This window comes from Engystomops pustulosus, chromosome 7 (genome assembly GCF_040894005.1).
Source record: "Engystomops pustulosus chromosome 7, aEngPut4.maternal, whole genome shotgun sequence".
NCBI classification, from domain to species: Eukaryota; Metazoa; Chordata; class Amphibia; order Anura; family Leptodactylidae; genus Engystomops; species Engystomops pustulosus.
In genome coordinates, this window is record NC_092417.1 from 104,704,082 (window position 1) to 104,729,290 (window position 25,209).

A 25,209-nucleotide genomic window follows, 5' to 3' on the forward strand; every position below is an offset into this window, starting at 1 on the left:
AATCAAATGAGCCAAAAATCAGATCTGTGTGCAGAGATAATATCTTTCTGTTGTGCTTTAACAGCACAGATTTAAGTATTGTGCAATCTCTCCAGCTGGACATATTCTTATTTAGACCATCTAATCAGCACAAACTACAGATGGGCCCCCAAGATTTTGTTTGGTTTTGCATTTTCATATGAATGAATGAAAATTATATCCTTTATACTGTGCTCTTGTTTAGCTCCATTTCATCAACATAATTCAAAACTGGTGCCGTCAGCAAAATGGCTTTAAAAAGTACTGGAGAATGGAGTTAGAAAAGTTTTACTATAAAGCAGAGCTTATGATCGTAGGATTTCTCCTTTCTGTAATACGTTTGAGCAAAAATATTGTAATACGAGAATTAAAGGACATAATATCTGTGTTTGTTGTACTAAAAATAATTGCCTACTCTTGCCAATAGAGAGCAGTATCTTGATATTAGTGCTATGAGCTATTAGTACCTCATGAGTATCTATACTCTTTGCTATGTAGTCAAAGATTACATAGTCTTCCTGACCCTTCCTGACACTAGTCAGTAGCCTCTCATTCAGCAAACCCAGTTCCCTGCACTGTACTGAAAAGATGCAACCACTTTGAAACAGTGCTGTCTACAGTTGAGAAGCTGTTCTTTCTGGAATAGATATACAAGTTTGGCTTTAATCCCACATCTTGTCATTGGTTACTTGAAAGTTTTGCTTGGTGTTAATAAGGCAGCCTTACAAGGCAGCAAAAAGAAGCATGCTTTTCCTTCTTCCATCCTGGAAAACAAATTTGTATATTTTGTAGAATCCCCCAGTGGAGCATCAATGGCTATAAGTCTCCACATGCCTACAAGGCAGCCTTAATCGGCAAGGTCTCTATAAGGAGAACTCTTACTTCCTGACCCTATGTGTTCAAAGGCATTCTATGGGACATTTATAATCCCCGGCACTTTAATATTCATACGGCGCGATATGGTGCCGCACACTTGTGGCATTATACTGCTTCATACACAGGGAAAAGCTAGAATATGTCCTATCCTTCCCCGTGTACATGGCCGTGCACCATGCTTTTCTATGGAGAGGGTAGGAGTCACCCCTCCAGCGCCCTGGCAACGCCTGGGCAGGCATACATCCATGTGAATGTGGCCTAACAATAGAAAAGGTAGGGGATTTCTTTAACCCCTTAAGGACCAGGCCCTTTTTCATTTTTGCGTTTTCATTTTTCACTCCCCACCTTCAAAAATCTCTAACTTTTTTATTTTTCCATGTAAGGAGCTGTGTATGGGCTTGTTTTCTGTGTAACAAATTGAAATTTATAGATTCAGTATTTATTATTCCATGCCGTGTACTGGAAAGATATTCTGAATGCAGTGAAAATTATGAAAAAAAGAATTTGCTCCATTTTTTTGTGGGTTTGGATTTTACAGCTTTCACTGTGCACCCCAAATGACATGTCTACTTTATACTTTGGATAAGTGCGATCACGGGGATACCAAATTTGTATAGGTTTTATAATGTTTTCATACATTTACAAAAATGAAATTTATTTTGCTGTGTTCTGGAACTAATAACTTTTTCATACTTTGGTGTACAGAGCTGTGGTGTCATTTTTTGCAACTTTTGATGAAGTTTTCAAGAGTATCATTTATAGGACTGTGCAACCTTTTTTTTAATTTTTCAAAATGGCAAAAAAGTGCCATTTGCGACTTTGGGCACTATTTTCCGTTACAGAGTTAAACGCAACGAAAAACCATTATTATATTTTTATATGTCGGGCATTTTCAGACCCAGTGATACCTAATGTGTTTCTGATTTTTGAATTTTTAGGGGAGTGATTTGAATTTTTTGGTTTTTTAAATATAATTTTTTTTAAACTTTTTTTATTTTTACTATTTTTCAGACCCCATAGGGTACTTTAATCCTTGGTTGTCTGATTAATCCTACCATATACTGCCATACTACAGTATGGCAGTATATAGGGATTTTGCACACCATCTATTACAATGTGCAAATTGCACATAGTGATAGATAGCCTAAAACATGATAGCCAAGGATCTTTATGTGACCCGAGGCTGTCATGGCAACAGTTCACCGCTCCCCGATGACGTCACAGGAAGTAACGATCCGAGCCAAGGTGGCGGCGCCCACACGCATCCTCGGCCCACACGGCTAGTTAATGCCACCAGCAGCTTTGCCTGCATCGATGAAAGGGTTAACACTAACGCAGCAAACACCTGGTGAGTATGAAGAGGGCACAGTCCGTGAGTCCGCTTCACCCCCCCACGCAACAAGACATACAGTAATGTATTTTTGCGTTATGAGGTTAATATACAAATATTTCATTAATAGGATCCAAAACTGCACTATTGCAGTGTTAAAATTTGTAAAAAATGCACATAGAGTCATACAGTAACAAATCTGTATTCAGGGAACGCTCCCAAGTGACATTAGGAGGTAACTTTTTTGGAAAGCTAGGAATGCAGTTTAGTGCTGGGCTCCAATTCACTATGGTCCACACAAATCGCATGTTTCACTTCTCTAGTCGACATGCCATGGAGAAATCACATTGCTTTCAAGCAGTCTTCATTTCATAATACAGGCACATTGTTTTAGTGCAAAAGATCTGTGCGATTGTGGTGGTTATTAAATGTAATGTGGGCAGCAAACTCTGTAAAATATATATTGTGTACATGGCTTTGAACAATGTAGCAGGAGCATGCCAAGTATGAAACTGCCACTGTTGACCTGAGGTGAATGTAAATACCGATGACATTTCAGCGAGATACGATTCACAGATCTGGCATCAGCTAAAGCTTGGAATGGAAGTGCTGGGCTTTTATTTTATTTCTATACTTTGTGTCGTTTTTACAGCTCTGATTCCATTTTAAGATAGAGCTCAGCTTGAGTCTGAAGATTTTCTCTTTCTTTTCCTTTTTCTAGGATTCAATAACAATTTGACAGGGTCTTTTTAACTTGTAAACTATGAAATTTTCTTAGAAGTCAGAGTGCAGAGTCGTATACAAAATGAAAAAGTAAAAAAAAAAAAAAACGCTTAGATGTCTATTTTACAAAGCTACTTATTATTAGCTGTTGTGCTTATTCTAATAGCAAATTTAGTGGGTAGCAACAACTGTTCCTGGCTGATAAATTCTAGAATGGAAGCTATAGGCATCGGAAAGAATGTGTTGGGAGATTATTTAAGAGATGTCTGATATATCAGGCAGGCAGGGTGCAACGAACAAATAGGGTAAGGATAACTAATTAGAATCGTTTCTTTCTATCTTAGTCTACAGACTAAGTATTTAGTATAACAGTAATCAAAAAATATGAATAGTAACTATGAAATATTACTTAATAATAGTAGCCACAAAATAGCACTACTATTACTCTTAAAAATACTAACCACTTGCTACTATTATTCTTTCTCAACTTAATTTGGCTTCATCATTAGTTTTGAGTGGACCTGTTAAAATTCAGGTTCGCCAAACCCAAATTTTAATGATTCGTTTGGGTCCCAGTTTGGGTACAACGCCCTTCCCCGCTTAAAAGTTTAGTATGACACAATAAAGGATTTTGCAGTACCAGTTTGTGTTTGCTCAACACTACTCATCATCCTCACTTCTTCATCATAATTTGATTCCACGTTGCTAGATTTCATTTTGCAGGATGATCAGAAGCTCACTTACCACCAGATTAGTGATGGTAGTCTATCCTAACAAGCATGCTTGTTACCTCTACAGGATACTGGCAGTGGTTTTTATTAGTTATAGGACTTCCAAACTCCAAAGAAAATAACTTTATAAAAATATGTAAATTAGTTTGTGGTGCCGCCGTCGACTAATTATGCAAGCCCCCTTGCCACTTCTGTCCTTTTCGCAGACAGTCTGTGATATGCGAGAACACCATTCCTTGCACAGCAAACAGGTTACGGACGTCTGTCTGAGCGTCTCAGGATCATTTATGTATTTTTATAAAATTATTATTTATTTAGAATTTGGCAGTCCTATAAAAAAATACTGTCAGCATCCCCTAGAGGTAACACGCATGCTTGTAAGGACAGTCTACCATCACTAATCTAAGTCTACCATCACTAATCTAAAGGTTCTATGCAGAGGGAAGGGGAGGCAGAGGGTTAAACACGCGACTCCGATGCACCAGAGGAGTCAGACCTGGACAGCGTGGCGGGTAACAGTGACGCAGCATCTTCCTCAGAGGTACCCCTTTCCAGATCCTTTCTTAAAAAGACTTTATTCCAAGCCTTAACCCCGGTCGCTAAAGAGCTATCTGACCTTAAGGCAGAGATAAAACAGATAGGGAGAAGAGTAGAAGCGCTAGAGGAAACACATGACGCCATTATCAATCACAGTACAGCTATGGAGGAAGGATATAGAGCACAACTGAGAGCAATAAATTCTGCCTTCTCCCTGCTAGAAGATCAGGAAAATTGGAGCAGGAGGAAAAATGTGCGTATAAAAGGGGTCACAGAGACAATCTTATGTGATGATCTGCAGAAAGCTGCCATTGACATGTTTGCTGATCTATTATCCCCGGAAAGGGCAAAGCAGATACGCATAGAACGCATACACAGAGCATTGAGACCAGTACCCAAACATGATGACCCACCGCGAGATGTAATATGCGGGCTGTTAAGTTTTGTAGACGCAGCCGCCATCTTAAGAGCAGCTCGAGAAAGAGGAGACTTCATGTTTAGAGGAGACAAGATCAGCTTCTTTCAGGACCTAGCATCATCCACGCTAAACAAGAGAAGAATGTTGAAGCCTCTAACAGATTATCTGAGGAGCAACAAGATTTTATTTCGCTGGCTGTATTCTTTTGGTCTTACTTTTTCGTTTAGAGGGAAAAGGTGTACTATCCGAATCCCTGAAGATCTTTTGCAGGCATGGGACATACTGGATATTAACCCTTTAGAGGTCTCATCCTGGCAAGCGGTCCCAGAATACCTTCTGGAGCTCCCGACGCTACCAAAACCTCAGCAATGGTCGGTAGTGGGTCCTACAAAGTCTCCAAGAACAAAGAAAGGGACATAAGCAAGAACTGTCTATGTGGCTTAAGCCCACTTGCAGATGAAAAGATTCCCAGTGTGGTAACATCTGTTCCCCAATTTTCATGCTCTGGCACACAAGAGTAATCTTGTTAGAAAATATTATGTGGTTTTATATTATCTGATTATATTAATGTTTGAGTTGAGGTTTCAACTCTACTGTTTATGCTAAGTTATTGGATGACAAAAATGGTTCTCCCCAGAATCAAACACCCCTCTTACATAAAAAGGGTTCTCCCCTGTGATACTTTCTACAATGGTCCCAAGAGGACTGTACAAACTCCCCCCCACTCAGCTGTGATCTCACAATTGGATCATATCACTCCACCTCGATCAGGACACTACATCCCCCCTGACTAATACCCCGCCATACACTAGACAGACAAGTGTGTGGGGAAGGTATTACTCCTGCTTATTCACATTTTTTCATCCTCCATTTGAAACCTCATATGGTTTTATAAGGGTAGGATGAAACAAAGAATGGTAAAAATCATACTAGACGGTAATAGTATTTCTAGTAAAGTGTATATGAGTTCTGGTTACACCCCAATACCCCTATTCCCAACAGATGTCATTGCAAAAGTTAGGAAATTCTTTACAGTTGGCCGATATAATATAGCTAATTGTAACACTAGAAAATGACAATAATTAATGTAACGTCATTTAATGTCAAGGGTTTAAATATCCCGCAAAAAAGATCGCAGATAATGACTCTGGTAAAGAAAATGAAGACGGATATCTGCTTTATACAGGAATCACACTTTAAATTGGGGAAACTTCCCAACCTACCCACATGCCACTTCAACCAATGGTTCCATAGTTGCCACACACAGGCAAGTAGAGGTGTTACCATAGTGATTAACAAAAAAGTCCCATTCAAACAAATATCAAGCTATCAAGACCCGGATGGAAGGTTCTTATTTGTTCTAGGTAAAATAGGTCCAACCAAGGTCACGTTGGCGAACTTATATGCTCCCAACACGAACCAAGTGAATTGGACAAGGGACACATTGGAGAAGTTGAACACTTATGCAGAGTTTAATATAGCTTTAAATCCAATCCTTGACACGTCTACTGGAAAGTCAGAGCACTCACAAAGAGCTTTGGAAAGTATCATGAAAACACTACACACTTATTCACTGATAGATACATGGAGAACTTTACACCCACAGGAGAAGGACTACTCCTTCTATTCCCAGGTTCACCATTCATTTCAAAGACTTGACTACTAGAGATGAGCGAGCACTAAAATGCTCGGGTGCTCGTTATTCGAGACGAACTTTTCCAGATGCTCGAGTGCTCGTCTCGAATAACGAGCCCCATTGAAGTCAATGGGAGACCCGAGCATTTTTCAAAGGGACCATGGTTCAGGAATAAAATGTGTTATTTAATTGAAAAAGAATGTCTTCTGATAAGTTAGCTGATGTATGCAAACATCTGCAATCTATTCTTCACTGTTCCGCGCGTATATTATCTCCCGACAAGTTAACAGATGTGAAGAACAGTGAAGAATAGAATAAAAACAGTGAACACAGGATCATTTAAGTGAAAAACGCAGTGAAAAACACAGTGAAGAATAGATTACAGATGTTCGGCACATCTGCTTACTTGTCGGGGTGATACGCTGTCCCGGGATCGCTCCTCTTCTCCCCCGTGCTGCCCGATGTCTCCCCCGTGCTGCCCGATGTCTCCCCGTGCTGCCCGATGTCTCCCCCGTGCTGCCCGATGTCTCCCCCGTGCTGCCCGATGTCTCCCCCATGCTGCCCGATGTCTGCCCCTTGCTGCTCGATGTCTGCCCTGTGCTGCCCGATGTCTCCCCATGCTGCCCGATGTCTCCCCCGTGCTGCCCGATGTCTCCCCCGTGCTGCCCGATGTCTCCCCCGTGCAGCCCGATGTCTCCCCGCTGCCCGATGTCTCCCCGTGCTGCTTGATGTCTCCCTGCTGCTTGATGTCTCCCTGCTGCCGTTCCGCGCGTATCTTCCGACAAGTAAGCAGATGTGCCGAACATCTGTAATCTATTCTTCACTGTGTTCTTCACTGTCTTTTTCACTTAAATGATCCTGTGTTCACTGTGTTCACTGTTTTTATTCTATTCTTCATTGTTCTTCACTGTGTTTTTTTAATTAAATGCTCGATCTCGAGCAGGGGAAATACTCGTCCGAGCAACGAGCCGTTTCGAGTACCTTAATACTCGAAGGAGCATCAAGCTCGGACGAGTATACTCGCTCATCTCTATTGACTACATATTCCTAAATAGTAACTACTTAGAGGCAATCAAAAAAGTAGAAATAGGCTCGATAACGGTCTCAGACCATGCGCCTGTAACCATCTCCCTTAGTATAAACTCTCTCCCCCGCCAGACAGGAACGTGGAGATTAAACGAGACATTGCTCGACTCTGAGGAAAAAATTAAACTTATAAGTGATAAACTCACCTCTTTCTTTAAAAGAAACGTATCAGAAGACACGTCCATAACCAATAACTGGCAGGCACATAAAATCTTTATCAGTGGTGAATTCATGGCACTAGGTGCTTATCACAAAAAACAGAAGCTAAAAACACTAGATGAAATCCTAGAAAAAATATACAGATTAGAATCTGTTTTCAAAAGAACAAAATTGGAGGTTACTTTCAAAGAACTATGTACAGAAAGGAGTAAATTAGCAGACCTTCTGAATGCCAAAGCAGCTAAAAATTACTTATACGCTAAATTCAGACATTACGCACATGGTAATAAAGGAAACAAATTAATGTCCCTACTGATCAAAAAACAAAAAGATTCTTCAACAATCTCCTGTATAGCTCAATCACCCACACAAACTACAGAGAAAACCCAGGAAATAGCATAAGAATTTAAAAAATTTTATGAGCAATTATACAACCTATCCCCCCAACACGCTCCAGAGGACCCACAAACTGCCATTCTTATACAGGCATTTCTAAATAAAATTAATTTACCTAAGATAGCACAACTTGACATAGATGAACTGATTAAACCAGTCACAAAAGAGGAAGTGGAGAAGGTCTTACAATCAATGCCCTCACATAAAGCCCCTGGCCCAGATGGCCTTCCAGCCATATATTATCGTAAGTTAGCGCATGTAATCTTATCGCACCTAACAGACTGGTGTGAAGCACTAAGAAAATGAGCTCTTTTACCGCCACAAGCTTTAGAAGCAATAATCACTGTCATCCCCAAGGAGGGCAAAAATCCTGAACTTTGCAGTAGTTACCGCCCAATCTCACTTATAAACGTGGACGCAAAAATTTGTGGCCAAAATCCTTTCTACTCGCATTAATAGAATACTACCTCAACTTTTAAACGCACAGCAGGCTGGATTTGTGCCGGGGAGAGAGGGCAACCAGAATTCTACCAGAATAATACATGCCATTTCACATGCGAGACAACATAAAATTCAACTGATCCTTCTTGGCACAGATGCCGAGAAGGCATTCGATAGAATTAACTGGTTGTTCATGATTAATACTTTAAAGAAATTTGGAATACCCCAGCAATTCATAAACACTGTGATGTCACTGTATTCTAAACCTAGTGCGAGAGTGAATAACTTCTTCTCAGCTCCCTTTCAGATTAAAAATGGGACACGACAGGGTTGCCCTCTCTCCCCGTCACTATTTGTTCTAGTTATGGAGACCCTTCTACAAGCTCTTAGGGATCACCCACTCATACATGGATTAAAAATTGGAAACACAACACATTTAAACGCAGTTTGCAGACGATCTATTAATGTTAGTAACAAATCCAAAGGAGGCCTTTCCACACATAATGGATCTTCTGAACGAATTCGGTTCCATCTCCAATTTTAAAATAAACTTTACCAAGTCGGAAGCTTTAAATGTCACGGCCCCTGGTAAATTAATTATAGAGCTCCAGAAAAAATTTTTCTTTCACTTGGCAGAATAGCCAAATAAAATACTTAGGAATAAATATCACAAAAGACCCCTCAGACCTTTTTGCGACTAATTATAAAACCCTACTAAAATCAATAGACCAATATCTAAACTCACTAAAAATCCCGTTTGTATCCTGGATGGGTAGGAAAAATTTGTTGAAGGCATACATAATGCCAAGACTGCTCTATCTACTTCAAATGATTCCACCACACATCCCAAAACACTACTTCCAATTAGTACAAGCCTCATTTCGCAGATTCTTATGGCAGGGCAAAGGAGCTAGGATAAAGTACTCACGGCTTACTCAACACAGATCAAGAGGTGGTTTCGGGTTACCAGACCCATTGACATATGATAATGCAGTCCATATAAAAAGATGGCTACAGATGAATATGCCATCAAATAGGTTGCTAGGATCGGACATAGAGCTCGCAAATGTATCAGATGATCAATTAGCTTGGGCCTGGGGACTTACGCAAACGTTAAAAAGAAATCTGTACAATCTGCTGTCCAAAGGCACACTATCAGTCATGAGGCAACACCACTCCCTCTTCTCCTCTCCTTCACCGATAATGCCAGCACGCCTTCTTCCTTACTACATCCAACCCACCATAGTTGACACATCAGAGATCTGGAGCAAACTTGATCTCACCCCAACCAGAGAAATATTAAGGAATTCACATAGTAAAGAGGAATTAGTGAAATTCATGTATGGTCTCTTCCCTGACATGAACTTCATACACAAGATCGAAGTGAACAACTTTGTGAGACAAATAACATCCAGAAAGCAAGGGCCTACGGAAAACACATGGATAGAGGATTTGATGAGTAAACCATTGATACACAAAGGCCTAATTTCTGTGATATATAATAAACTGCTGGAGGATACTCTGGGGACGGGTAAGCCCGACTATATAGCCAATTGGGAAAAAGATTTAGGTCTCACCTTTAGTGAGTTAGAGATTGCTAAAATTCATAATAGCTCTCATGGCTTCTCAAGCTGTGTAAGAGTTCAAGAGAGCTCATACAAATTAATGACCAGATGGTACAGAACTCCAAAAATTCTTAATCAGATGGGTCTAGCCTCACACAACAAATGCTGGAGATGTGATGATGCAGTGGGATCACATACTCACATATTCTGGTCTTGCCCAGGGATCCAAAAATTTTGGAAAGATGTAGCGAAAATAACTAATCAGATAACTTCCCAAGCTATACTCCTAACCCCAGCAAGTGTCCTCCTGTGGTTACCTAACAAGACTTGGACTCCTAACAAACAAAACCTAGCAACTGTGCTAATACAGACAGCAAAATTACTGATACCTCTTTATTGGTTGAATAAAACGCCCCCCAACTATACCCTAGTGGCTTAACAAGGTTGACCAAATGTGTAGATTGGAGGAGTTAACAAGCTGGGCAGATAGAAAACATGACACATTTATTAAAATGTGGGCCCCCTGGCACAAATATAGGCAAAAATGATAAGGATTTTGTTTAATTCCACTGAAAAACCCTTGTGGTACGACTGTAAGGATATATTTAAACACATACTAGTAACATAAGTACTATCTGCAAAATCAAATACTCATGGTAAAATGGCATCTGTTTCCTCTCTTCCACGATACCCATCCCGGTTTCCCCTCCCCCCATCCCCCTCTTCCCTCCTCTCACTCCGTTTAGATTCTTCCCCCCTTTTTTCTTTTACTGTTTAAACAAGTAAGAATTACCTACAAATGTAAACAAATGTTGTCATTCTTGAAGAATGTTCATTTTATATATGATGTTTATGTGCAACTGCCGCTTGATGCCTGGAGAGGGTACCTGCGCGTTCCTCATCTCCTATTATTGGACTTACTTGTAATTTTCGAGTTTACTCAATAAAAAACGTTTAAAACTTAAAAAAAATTTAAAAAAAAATAAAATAAAATAAAAAAAATAAATAAAGCAGCTAGATTGCACCAGAATCCAATTGTGTGCGCCAAAAAACCCTGTTAAATGCGGTGCAAAACGGAAATAGTCGAGAAACGCGGTCCGCGGACCCTTAGAAAATGTGTCCCATTGCGGTTCTACAGATCCTAGTGAAGGTGTGAAAACTACTTCTGCCATTGCAGTCTAGATCCCTGTCTACAGTTGAATTGGTGAAAACTGGGATTCAAACTGTATAGGGGTTAATGGATAATGTTCTTAGTGAAACCTTTAAAAGCAATCTGAAAACCCATGGTTACAGGAATGCCTCCAACCTTCAGAGTCTTTTGCTGCTACTAATGCATATAAGTTTCTTATCTCATCTGTACTGATGTACAATCCCCAAGTGCACGATTCAGGTCTGTTCCAAATTGGTGGGTTTGACACCCATGGACCTAGTGACCAAACAAGCAGGGCTGTTCAGGATCTGTGTCTGTGTTCTGGAAAAAATGCCATCCCCGTGGAAAATACAGGCGTGTCACTGTTGTTGTCAGTGCATAGCGTGCATTACCACATAGATCACGTTTGCATGCTATTTTCTCGCATGGAATTTTATTTATAGGTGTCTGACCTCCTGCAAAACTTAATTAACATTATTATATGGATCATTTGGTTACTACATGGCCAAACAATTGAGCTGCATTCACAATACACAGTAAGAGTTGTATACTGATTCCTCTATGGTGTGGTGGGTACTCCACTATGAAAGTTCCATGAAGGACTAGGATGCTTTCACACAGCCGTATGCTTGTCCAGCTGAAGCCTAGGCAAGCATACAGCCGCTCGCTAAAGAAGAGGTGAGTGCTGCTCACCCCTTACCTCTCCATAGCGTGTCATGGTGCCCGGCCATAAACACAGGAAAAGATGCTCTATGTTTTTCATGTGCACAGTACGATGGCACACCTCTGTGCACACCATACTATGGCTGGGCTCCATAGCTGTCTATGCAGAAGTATATCCATCCACAGGTACGTCCCCACAAGTCAGTGTGAAAGGATCCTTAGTATGATGCAGATGAGGAAAAGCATAAATGTCTTGGTTTCAGTATCCAAATGTTTCCAAAGATACCGGCAAAGTCTGCTTCTTGTTTTCCCAGGTCTGCAATAACCCCTGAGCTAAAGCAATGAGTTTAGGGCCAGAGGTTTTCACTACATCAATGGCTTGCATGTAGCATCTGTAATCTCCAGGAGGGAAACATAGTCATCTGTAATGACCACTAAGAACTCAATCTCAGATGGGAACTCCACCATTAGCATATTCTATCATTTTTCTATCATGAGCTCCAGTGGTAGAATCAAGCATATTGGGGCAGTGTCACACTTGAGGAAGGACAGTGTGTGGAAAAGTCTTTGGACACTCTGGACCACCGCAGGGAATGGTATGAGGCCCGCGGTGGCAGCCAAGGTACAGGGTATGCAGGAAACAGTTCAAACCTGAGATGACAGCAGGAACACAGAGGAACACTGGTAATGCTGGCAAGAACTGGAGACACCGCACTACTGGAACCCTGGGAGGCACAGCCGGAAGCACAGACACAGACTGAAGACTTGACACAGGATGGCAGGAGCACATGGAGGTACCCTGGTAACGCTGGAGACAGGAGCACGGAGAAACACTGGTAACGCTGGCACGGACTGGAGACACCACTGGACTGGAACCCTGGGAGGCACAGCAGCAAGCATGGAGACAGACTGAAGACTTGACACCTGATGGCAGGAACACATGGAGGTACACTAGTAACGCTGGAGACAGGAACACAGAGCAACACTGGTAACGCTGGAGACAGGAACAACAGGAGCATATGGGAACGCTGGAGACACATATGAAGCATAGGAATGCTGGATGGCTTTCTCTTAGCAGGAGATGATGCTGGAGACAGAGACACAGGAAAGCGTCTGGGAACGCTAATGGGCTTTCTCTGTCACAGGAACGGCTTAGGGAAGCCTGGTATGGAAACAATAGGAGATCCTAGGAGAAGATCCGGCGGGGAGTGAAGGGAGGTGCCGAATTATAAGAGCAAGCCAGATTATAAGGGCGTGCCGCATTAGTAAGAGCCAAACAGGAGGACGCTGGCCCTTTAAGTCTTAAAGAGCCAGCACGCGCACGCCCTAGCAGTGGGAGAGCGCGGCCTAGCAGGAGTACAGCCAGGAGAGTGGAGAGGTGAGTCCAGGCCAGGGGACGGGGACAAACACACAGGAGTGCACGGGTGTACCCGTGACACGGATCGCGGTAGCCCCCGTGACAGGCAGATTTATCAAGCTGCCTAAGAGTCAGAATGTGCTAAGTTGCCCATGGCAACTAATTACAGCTCAGCTTTTATTTTATCAGTGCTCATGAATATATTAAAGAACTCTGTGTAAATTCCACTTTCTGGAGTGATTTTTGCTCTAATCCCAGAGCGTCCATTTTTGGATCTGTATACCCCAAATTGCAGTTCCTTTTTTGTTGCTGAAGTTACTAGCAAGAACTCTGTGTAAACTCCACAAAGTTTCTGGAGTGATTTTTGCTCCAATTCCAGGGTGTCCGTATTGGGGGATCTGTATACTGCAAATTTCAATACTTTTTGATGCTAAAATTGATAGCAAGAAATACGTGTCAAATCCATGTAGTTGCTGCCAGCTGCCAAGCCACATTCTGTCATTGTGCCACTCTGTGGCCTACCATGTTGCTGCCAACTAAAGAATTTGTCATTGTGCCACTCTCTGACCTCCAGCTTCTGCTGCTGCCACCTCCACACTCTGTCATTGTGCCACTATGTGGCCTCCAGCTGCTGCCGCCACCTCTACAATCTGTCATTGAGCCACTCTATGGCCTACTCATGCTGCTGCCAACTGACCACTGTCTCTCTGGAACACCCTCTGAATTCCATAATGCTGTTTTCACCCTCCAACACTCTATGACATTGCCACTATGTTTGGTTTTTCCCTTCATTTCATCTGTCAGAAGGAATGTTAAGCCTAAGGATTGATAGCCAAAAGCAGGAGTGGATACAGAACACAGAGGATATGCAAATATCCCATTTACTGGTCATTTCTGTTTTGGATCAACTCCTGTTTGTTTTTGGCTTTAGCAATAATAATGGATTATTAAAGGCGGACAGTGATGGATGAAATGAAGGGCAAAATTAGCAGTGTAAAATTACTGCCGACACCCTCTCCACTCTTTTGGGGGGTTTCTACATATATTGGCATTTAACAGAACAGGTTTTGTCATAATATATGGAATCATCTGATGTCAGTGTAAAAAGAGTACACTCTTTGATGTTATAGTGGGATCTTGGCCCTCAGCTCAGTCCTTTCGTGCTGGCACAGACGTTACCTTGTCACACTGCGTTCTCGCGTCACTTATTTGGTCAAGTTGGCTTCTGTAAGTGCCCATGGAATTGAATAGTGAAGCACCGGCTGTAATGTGCATGTCAAACTAAAACACAGCATTGTTTGAAGACCAAACCACACTCCCTATGCATATTTGAGCATGGCACAATGTTCTACAACACCCTTCAGGCTCTCTGCAGCCAGGAAATTCCTGTTTTTATCGTGATTTGACATGATTTAACTTGGGTCGAATCAAATTTTTTAGAAAAATTTGGCGTGCCTGGTCGAATCGAATTTTGACAAATTCCTCTATCTCTACTGGTCACTCCTCTCACTGCTATAAAATATTTAATGGGAAAACCTGGCTTTTTCTTTAAAATGCCCTAAGAAATGCGATGGGTATTTAAATGCATTTTCGGTCCACAAAATAAGGCAATTGCTATTCAATAAAAAATAAATAAATAATAATTTCATTCAAGCATCAGAGGTCCAGAGGGAGGAGCTTGTGGTGGATGTGATGGTGGAAGTGGAATTGGCGGACAAAGAGTTAGCCAACACTTTAACTACTCACCCATGTGCTGGCGCAGCCAATCCCATGGGATCCACCAATGGCTAATCCTATTGAATGTAAGAATGTTAACATTGGCTGTGTATAGGCAGCTCCTCTTGTTGATGATGAGATCCCCAATAGGGATGAACACAAGTTCTGACTTGCCACATGGTAGGCCAGCATCTCTAAGACATAGAAGGGAAGTTTTGGCCACTTATCTAATTAACAACCCAGAAATTGAATAGGAAGGACAATCATTACCAAGAGATAATCAAATACTCATCAAATACTCATAAACCATATGAGACACATTCACCCTTGAATGACTGTTGACAGATGACTCACAGTCTGCTTCCTGGTACTACGGATGGCACTGGTTGATGTTGCAGTGAATTGAACAGGGTGTTCCACCTTTTGTCCCTGCTAATCCTCCCTTCCGAGATGTTGATGTTGCCCCTGCTGCTTTGGCAACTCTTCATTTGCTAACCCTTCCTTACGAGACGTTGCTGTTGCCCCTGCTGCTTTGGCAACTTGGCATTTGTTGTGCAGGCACTTCAGCATGTAGTGGCTCATGTGAGCTATGCTTCCCAAGGGAAAGACAGGCTATCCCGGGTTGAAGCTGTCTCCTTCTCCTCCTTCTTTGCATCCTCTCAGCCATGCATAAGTAAAGCCTCTGAGCTGCACTTGGTGCCACCTTGCTGAGAGCAAACCTCATCCTTATTCTCCACTTTTTCCTTCTTTAAAACTGTGCCCTGGCTGGACCGTGGAGTACCTGTCCACAGTTGGCCAGCAACCCACCCTGCAAACCATGTCTGGACTGGCCTTCAATTCTTCCTCCTCTGTTTCCTCCTGTGCCACCAAACTCTGTTATGGTCTGACATATCTTTTCTAGCAAGCATAGGATGGGAAGGGTAGTACTGACTATAGTGTCATCAGCAATGATCATATTGGTAGCGAATTGGAAACACTTTGACATATTTTCTTTACCAGCCATGAGTGGTATGCAATGAAGAGCTGTTGTTAGCACTTTGATTTTCCAGGGCATTCTGCAACTGGAATTCAATAATTACATGCTGCTGCTCACACACCCTTTCCAGCAGATGTTAAGTGGAATTTGGTGGCAGTGGGTGGAAAGGCAAAAGTTATACTGCATTACAGATAGGTGAGCAGCAGCAGGGTGTGAACACAAAAAATGCAGCAGTTTCGACATGTTCCCAGCATAACTGACCTGTAATCTTTGCAACACCAATTTAAGCACATGTGCAAGGCACTGGATGTCCATCAACTTTTTTTTAAAATTCCTTCACGCTCTGCACTATATATGGCGTGGAGGCTGTTTGAATAGGTCTCACGGGCCAAAAGCTTTTCATACAGAGAACGCTAATACCTGCGATCGGTGCTTACTAGAGATGAGCGAACATGCTCGTCCGAGCTTGATGCTCGGTCGAGCATTAGGGTACTCGAGACGGCTCGTTGCTCGGACGAGTATTTCCCCTGCTCGAGATCGAGCATTTAATTAAAAAAAACACAGTGAAGAACAATGAAGAATAGAATAAAAACAGTGAACACAGGATCATTTAAGATAAAAACACAGTGCAGAACACAGTGCAGAATAGATTACAGATGTTCGGCACATCTGCTTACTTGTCGGGAGATACGCGCGGAACGGCGCGAACAAAATAGCATGTGAAGAACAATATATATGTGTGAAGAACACATTGCAGATGTATTTAAACATCTGCAATGTGTTCTTCACACACATATATATTGTTCTTCACATGCTATTTTGTTCGCGCCGCTCCGCGCGTATCTCCCGACAAGTAAGCAGATGTGCCGAACATCTGTAATCTATTCTGCACTATGTTCTGCACTGTGTTTTTATCTTAAATGATCCTGTGTTCACTGTGTTCACTGTGTTCACTGTTTTTATTCTATTCTTCACTGTTCTTTACATCTGCTAACTTGTCGGGAGATAATATACGCGCGGAACAGTGAAGAATAGATCGCAGATGTTTGCAAATTATCAGAAGACATTATTTTTCAATTAAATAACACATTTTATTCCTGAACCATGGTCCCTTTGAAAAATGCTCGGGTCTCCCATTGACTTCAATGGGGCTCGTTACTCGAAACGAGCACTCGAGCATCTGGAAATGTTCGGCTCGAGTAACGAGCACCCGAGCATTTTAGTGCTCGCTCATCTCTAGTGCTTACCCTTCCTCTGCTGCCAATGGAGTGTCCTCCGGCATTTAAAAGACAGCGGTGTGTAGGTGCCACCATCTTTCCTCTGATCGTCGTTCCCCAGGACATCATTGGGGAGCGGCAATCGGTTGCCATGAAAGTCTCAGGTCTTCGTCAGACCCAAAGCTGCATGGTTTCTGAAGTTTTGTTACATTTCAAAATGTTTATGTTTTTTTATATTCTTTCAAAAAGTTTTGGTTTACCTAGTGAGTTATCAGTTGTGATATGCACCATGCAACTAAGTGCATTGCTTAGTGTACACCTTATTTTCTTCCACATCCTATTGATCCTGTGCAGGGATAGGCTAACCAGAAAAGTATTGGCAGCTGGGAATGACGTAATGTGGGACAGCTTTATCAGAGACCAACAATTTTACAACTGTCCTAGTCAGGACCAGGACTCATGGGTGAGATGGGTTAAACTTCTGCTCTCTCTCCATTGTTTAGAGAATAGACAAAATAGAATCCTTACCTGGGATGGTGTGAACATTGCCTTTGAGCCATTTTAGGTTTAAGACATCATAATCACCCCTCAGATCTTCTTCCACCAAGCCCTCACTGCTACCCTCATTGTCAGTCTCTACATTGCAGAAAGAAAGCACTTTGGTTTCATTATCATCATGGCAGATGTCCTTGATTAACTGCTGTCCACATCCTCCAACACAAGTTGTTGGGTATGTGGAAACAATGTTCTAAAACAATGTTTTATTGAAGCATGTTAAAATCGTGGTGTACATCCACATTAAAAAAACAGATCTACACGTTTCAACCATTACATGAAGCTTTTATCATGATCAAAAAGTCTGAACTAAAAAATGCTACAAACACCAAGTCATGTGATATTGCATTGTTCTTCCTTGGTCAGAAGAAGGAACAATGTGACATCACATGACTTCTTCTCAGGTGTTTGCTGCATTTTTCGTGTTTGGATCAAAGTATGGCTCTGTAGTATTACACCATAAAATAATTTTCTATAGAATAAAACCAACATGCATGCAAATGCCATACAACATTAGATTCCCATTTTATTGTAGTGTTGATGGACAAGGTTTCCCATGGCATTAATAGTTAATTGCTAGTGTTAAAGAGGTTGGACTCGTAGCGACAGGTTGATGGCCAATGCCTCACTTCAAGAACTGGTTACAGTAAATGAAACAAACCCCTTAGGTTTGTTTCATTATTACTCGGGGCACATGGAATGGTTGTAAAACAATATAAAGTATAAATTATTGGTTCCTACCAGTGGGGAAGCTAACCTAATTAAGAATGTAGAATTTATTGGCCTCGAGCAGCTACTTTCTCACTTGTTTTCCCAGATCATTTAAAGATTAGAGATGAGCGAGCACTAAAATGCTCGGGTGCTCGTTACTCGAGCCGAACATTTCCAGATGCTCGAGTGCTCGTTTCGAGTAACGAGCCCCATTGAAGTCAATGGGAGACCCGAGCATTTTTCAAAGGGACCATGGTTCGGGAATAAAATGTGTTATTTAATTGAAAAAGAATGTCTTCTGATAATTTGCAAACATCTGCGATCTATTCTTCACTGTTCCGCGCGTATATTATCTCCCGACAAGTTAGCAGATGTAAAGAACAGTGAAGAATAGAATAAAAACAGTGAACACAGTGAACACAGTGAACACAGGATCATTTAAGATAAAAACACAGTGCAGAACACAGTGCAGAATAGATTACAGATGTTCGGCACATCTGCTTACTTGTCGGGAGATACGCGCGGAACGGCGCGAACAAAATAGCATGTGAAGAACAATATATATGTGTGTGAAGAACACATTGCAGATGTTTAAATACATCTGCAATGTGTTCTTCACACATATATATTGTTCTTCACATGCTATTTTGTTCGCGCCGTTCCGCGCGTATCTCCCGACAAGTAAGCAGATGTGCCGAACATCTGTAATCTATTCTGCACTGTGTTCTGCACTGTGTTTTTATCTTAAATGATCCTGTGTTCACTGTTTTTATTCTATTCTTCATTGTTCTTCACTGTGTTTTTTTAATTAAATGCTCGATCTCGAGCAGGGGAAATACTCGTCCGAGCAACGAGCCGTCTCGAGTACCCTAATGCTCGACCGAGCATCAAGCTCGGACGAGCATGTTCGCTCATCTCTATTAAAGATGTTTGTCTGCACTACCACATCTGGGAGAATAGATAAGCCAGGATCGAGCAAACGCTAAATATTTTAAAAGCATAAACACAAGACCTGCATCAAGTCTATCATCAGTAGACATTTTTGCCCATATATCCTTAGGCTATTACCTTAAATAACACAGTGGTTTTATTGGAGATTATATAACGGATCTGCCAAGACAATCTGAAGCTTTTTTAAACTTCTTGGTTGCTAGTAAAAAAAATATTTTATTCTGTAGAAATTAAGGTGTGTGAAATTTCCAACATGCAAGATGTATACATTTTATGCTCCAAACCTACACATTCCACACCACTTGCATATAAACATACACCCATAAAGTACATAAATTAGAAGTTATGAGGAAAGTGGAACAAGTATTGTTTTATTGTTTACTGGGATTGGACAATCCCAAAGGGTATGAAGCAACCCTATTGGATGTGTGTTATCCATGTAAAATGACAGAAGTCATAAACACCAATATGAGTTTCTTTTAAAGTAACAACTCTGTTATAGATAAAGTTGTGTTAAGTAGAAATCAATTATCAGATATTATCACTGGTTTAAGCTGCAAACAGCCAGAAAAAAAAAATCTGTCCCTGCGGAGGAAATGTAGTATTAAGTGACTGCCTTTCAAGTTGTATTGTTCAGTATCACATGCACCTAATTTAAATGGACACTGTCACCGACTCTTACCTTATTATGTAAGACTTTTTGGTTTCTTTTTTATTTATATTTTTGGACATTATAAAAGTTTATAGCATTATTTTTTACATTTATTTTAATAGTTTTTTTTACAGTGTTCACTTAAAGGCGCGGGCCTGCTCTTCTGCGCATGCGCAGACGGCAGGATCGCCGGACGAGGGCGCGCAGCTACGCGCAGCTACGCGGAGCTGCGCGCCGAAGATGGGTGAGTAGGAGGGGTAAAGTGGCTACCGGGGCGTGGAGTAGCCGCCTCGTGTAACCTCAGATGCGGCTACTCCACGCCCAGTAGCCGCATAAGTAAATTTGAATATAGGGATAATAAAAGTTATCAAAAAAGTGTGGGGACGTGAGGATTAGCCCTTAAAAGGGCTATCCTCACGTCCCATTGATCCACCTACCACCCAATCTACCTTTATAGGTAGATTTGTGGTGGTAGGTGCCCTTTAACAGAATTAATAAAGTATTACAGTTGGGGGATAGTTGGTTACCAAATATGACACATTCCACCAAACAAAGCATAGCATATTAGGTGTGGAAATCATTGGCCCTGATTGCTCATAAGAGGGGACTGTGAAATAAATTCTGTCAGGATCAATGGATTAGCAGCTATGAATGGATAGAAAAAAGGTTAAAATAGTGAAGGTGATAAAGATTTTCTATAATTGCTGAACCAAATAAAGAGCAGAAATGCGAAATAAAAATAGTAAAATGATTGAAATAAAGTAAACAGTATGTAATATTATATTTAATACTACAATGTTTAAAATATAAGAAACCTCAGCAGGTATTAAATATTCAGCTTTTGTTAAATCCCTGCTCAATTGTTACTTTGTGTTTTTGAAAAAAAAAGAATCATGAAGATTGAAGGAAATAGGAAAGATGATAGTGCCCTCCCACACATTTCATTATATCACATCTCCATGCTAAATACTTCATTCATTTATAGGATACATTGCTGTGTATGATAGGAAGACTTCTAATGCTGTTCCAAAGCTAATTGCCACTTTACTGAGACGAATATTTTGTTTAAATGTAACAGTCACAGAATTTGTTTAAAGAGAAGCTATCAGATCCTGAGTTCCATAGAAACATTTGCCTTGTATATGACATGTCATTCATCATAAGCATGACTTCTTGAGAGACTCTGTGAATCGAATGCAGATAAATCTTCATATTTATTTCTCTGCAGCTGAGCCTTTTGCTGCACTGTGGGAGTGGTCACATGATCCAGTGCAGACTCTCTGGTCCTGTTTCACATGCAAAGCAGGGCGCTGTCAATTGCTGTTGAGTAGAAGACAGTGAATGGAGAAACCGCGCTAAAGGGTGTGTAACTGACCTACAGCCACAAAATTATGATTTATTTAAAGTTCGTCTGGAGTTTCTCTGAAGAAAGCCATATTCATATTGTAATCATTAGATACAAGGCCATATGTTTCATTTACATCTAACCAGGAAATGGCAAAATGGCATGCATTCTTTATGATAAAGTGTATGCACTCAATCAATATGAATATTTTGATAAATATATGCCATCAGGGAGGAGCATAGAGTGGGCTCCAGAGGCCCACACACCGGGGTCCACTACACTTTTCCCTAAACGGGGCCCCCACCAAATTTGGATGATTCAGGAGGTTGCATGGTCGCCCAAATCACCCACAGTATGTGCAGGTCTGGCTCGGCTGCCCAGATAAAGCAGAAGCTGATTCAGAGAACTTGGCAGTATTTAATAGACTTCAGTCTGTAGCAGAGCAAGTGAATAATAAGTTTGTTACTCTGCCATAGACCATCAGGCTCTTCCACACTGGGGCTGTCTTTAGTTATAATAGGACGGATGTATATAGTTATAGGGGACTGTATGTAGTTATAATATGAAGGCTCCCCCTGATGAAGCTGGGTGTGAAACACACGTCAGGGTGTCGGACGGTGTGACTAGGTTAGGCAACATGGCGACTGGTGGGTATTTAATTTGATCCCATATTGTTTATTAGGTTTGCAATACTGTGATGATGCACAGGTACATGATTGGATTTTTGATATTATTCATTGAGTGATTTTGATATGCAGTACCGCATCGCTTATCTGTTGTATGGAACCTTAGTACTTTGGAAAATCTTTTTACCAGTGCCTATGATGTAATTTCATGTTTTATGTGTTGCCTCTCCATGAATGTTCACACTGTCCGTGTTGTTTTGCTTTGTGTTTTTATGTCCTTTTTAATGGGGTATTTTTAGTCGGATAATATCTTGTGATGTAATTTATGAATAGATTGTGCAATAAAGACTTGTTTTCATTTACAAAGTCTTCATTATTTTCGGCTATGGAGATATGATAGGACTTAGTATAATATGAGGGCTGTATGTAGTTATAGGAGGATTGTATACAGTTATAGGGGGCTGCATATAATTATAGGGGTGCTATAAAGTGGGTCCAAGGGGCCTTGCAGGAGCTGCAGTTTAATATTTAACCCTGATTTAAGCTTTATACGATTGTTTTACTTAAGCCAATGAGCCCTCTTTATACTGCCCCCGCACCGCTGTGTCATAGATGTGAGGTGCAGAACGTGAAACAGTTAAAGGGGTATTCCCATGAAGACAAGTTTCTTAAATTTACTTAGAATAACAAAATAACACATTCTCCAATTCACTGTTATTTACAAAAATACCGCATTTCACAGATAAAAGTCCAACCTATCTCTATCAGTCCTGGTCTATTCAATTTCAGTTGCCCCTAGACATGACCAGTATCTTCTGATGGGAAAGCCATCTTGGTTTTCTGTCTAACAGCTGTGGAGCTGAGATTTCTGTCTCTCTCTGTTCTATGCCTCTAGCCCCTCCCCTCTGCCTTCTGGGACGGAGCTCTCACATTGATACCCAGACACTGAGTTCCTGCCGGCAGCAAAGTGAGGAGTGTATAGGTACAGAAACATTAGTTCTTTATCAGGGAGGGGGAGGAAGGCACAGCAGATGTAGTTGTGTATTGTGGAATAGCAGAGATGTAGGAGAGCTGAGTGTGTTATTGTATGTAATAGACATCTGAAGGATTTAATCTCTGATCTGTCTCATCTCTCTTTTTGTATGTGTCAGATACTAGTACAATGTACAGAAGGTGTACTAAAGTGTATATAAACCTGTACCCTGATAATCTAACCATATTTTCAGCTCACATAGCTAGATGGATTATAGTGGGGCAGATTTATCAAGCTGTCTGAAAGTCAGAATATTTCTAGTTGTCCATGAAAACTAATCACAGCTCAGCTTTCATTTTACCAGTGCTCATGAATATTTTAAAGAGGATCTGTGATTGGTTGCCAAGGGTAACTAGAAATATTCTGATTTTCAGACAGCTTGATAAATCTGCCCCAATGTGTCTGTTTAGACAGTCCATGTCCACACTCTGGAAATTTGCACCGACCAGCCTAGGAAGTGTTAGGAGTTAAAAATGTGAAGTAAAGTGCTTTAAAAATTATGCAAATTAACCTGAGGGGCTCCAGGCTCCATTAACAACTATGGAGCCCAGAGCCCTCAGGCTCATTTGCATTATTTTTAAAACCTTTAATAAAAACATGCCATAAGATGCTTTGTTTTTCCCAAATATAATTTTTTTTCTTGACCACCATCTAATAAACTACTGTTTACCCTCTCAGAAGTGTCCCCCCGATGGCTCTTTCTCTGGGCAGCCGGTATCGCTTGTAGTCAATAGCAAAAGCTATAATATATATCTTTTATTTTAAGATGGATTGTAAAAGGAGCTTCATACATTGCCTTTTCTTTTGTTTGCTAGAACAGAACAAGAGATAAGGAAAGAAAAATCAATTTTCGACATGCCATAGTTTCCCTTGTTTTCTGTAATCAGCTACATGCATTATTTAATGTGATAAACGTACACACTGACCTGCTTGCTGCCAGTGATAAGGATAAATTAATTCATCAACCAAAAAGATGCAACAAAAAAAGATGCATCTCCGAACAGTTAAGGATTCTGTCATGCTACGATTAGAGTACAGTTATCCCTGTAAAATGATTAACAATTTTCTTGCAATACCACTGCTGGCCACAAGCAGTGCTGTTTAGTTGTAGAAAAAGCTTCTCTGGCACTCCAGTACACAGACATGCACCTTTTTTGTATTTATACTGTTTTAATGTGACCAATAAATTCAAGATGTTTTTACAATAACCAGAGTGCCGGAGAACCTTTTTCTACCTTCTCTACAATTGTTGCTAGCCGTTCACCGACCGTCTTCATCTACCCCTCTCTCCTGAGGATCGGTGGTTACATGTTTGCTTTGTTCCTCTGGGTGAGCTGACATTTCTCTACCAGTTTGTTAAGTGCTATTTGTTCTTTGAACTTTGTTCCTGACTGTGGCAAACTATTTACTGTAGCACCTACATTCAGACATCTTTAGTCAAATGAACATATTGATTTTTGGAAAATTTTGTGAGAACTCTAGAGTATTTAAGATACAAAATATCAATTTGCAGCATTATTAATATTTATATTACTCCTGAGTAGTAAATCAAGCAGCTTCGACTCCCGCATCCAAATCTATGCCCACACAGAACATGGCTGTTATTAACTTAGCAGGACATGTGACATGTAACATGTGTCAGAATTTAATCATGCCGTGCCCCAGATCTGTCCCACTATGTCCCTGCTTTTCATAGCCACTTTCAGGTCCTGCGGCCCTGTGCGCATAAGGGCCTAAGCTCACGGTATGAATAAATTATGACTTGGCTCTGTCCCTGGGCCCATTAACACGACATCTGCTATGGCGGTAGTTACGCCACTGAGTACATGGTCAGTCCAAGTCCTAGTAGTTGTAACCCGCAGTACAAGCTGACAGTTTCTGTGTTAGTAATTTTATTGTACCCATGTTATTAATATATGCATCAGTCTGTACAGTGTTATAGTACCAGTGGACCCGGATTAAGCCAAGTTGAAGCATTGGTCAATTACATGGCAGACAGCTTCAACTTCCATTGGATCATTTTTGCTTTTGCCATGCTCATCCTCTGTTGGAAGTACAGAGCCCTAACCTGCCCTCCCCCCTTAAAACAGCAAAGCCATTTCAGCCACAAGTCCTGGAGCACTCATTTATACTTTACAATTACTCTTCGGCCAGCTCAAATAAGCTCTTCATGCCATGACCGAGGATGTAATGGGGGCACAGGAGGAAGAAGAATAGGAACATGTGTAAACCAAGTCCACACCTGGCTCATAGAGTGGGTTTCTGGTCCAGTCATCAGGTACTACACTGTCCAGCCAGTGAACAATTTTGGAAGAGGAAAAGGATGAGAGGGAGGAGGAGG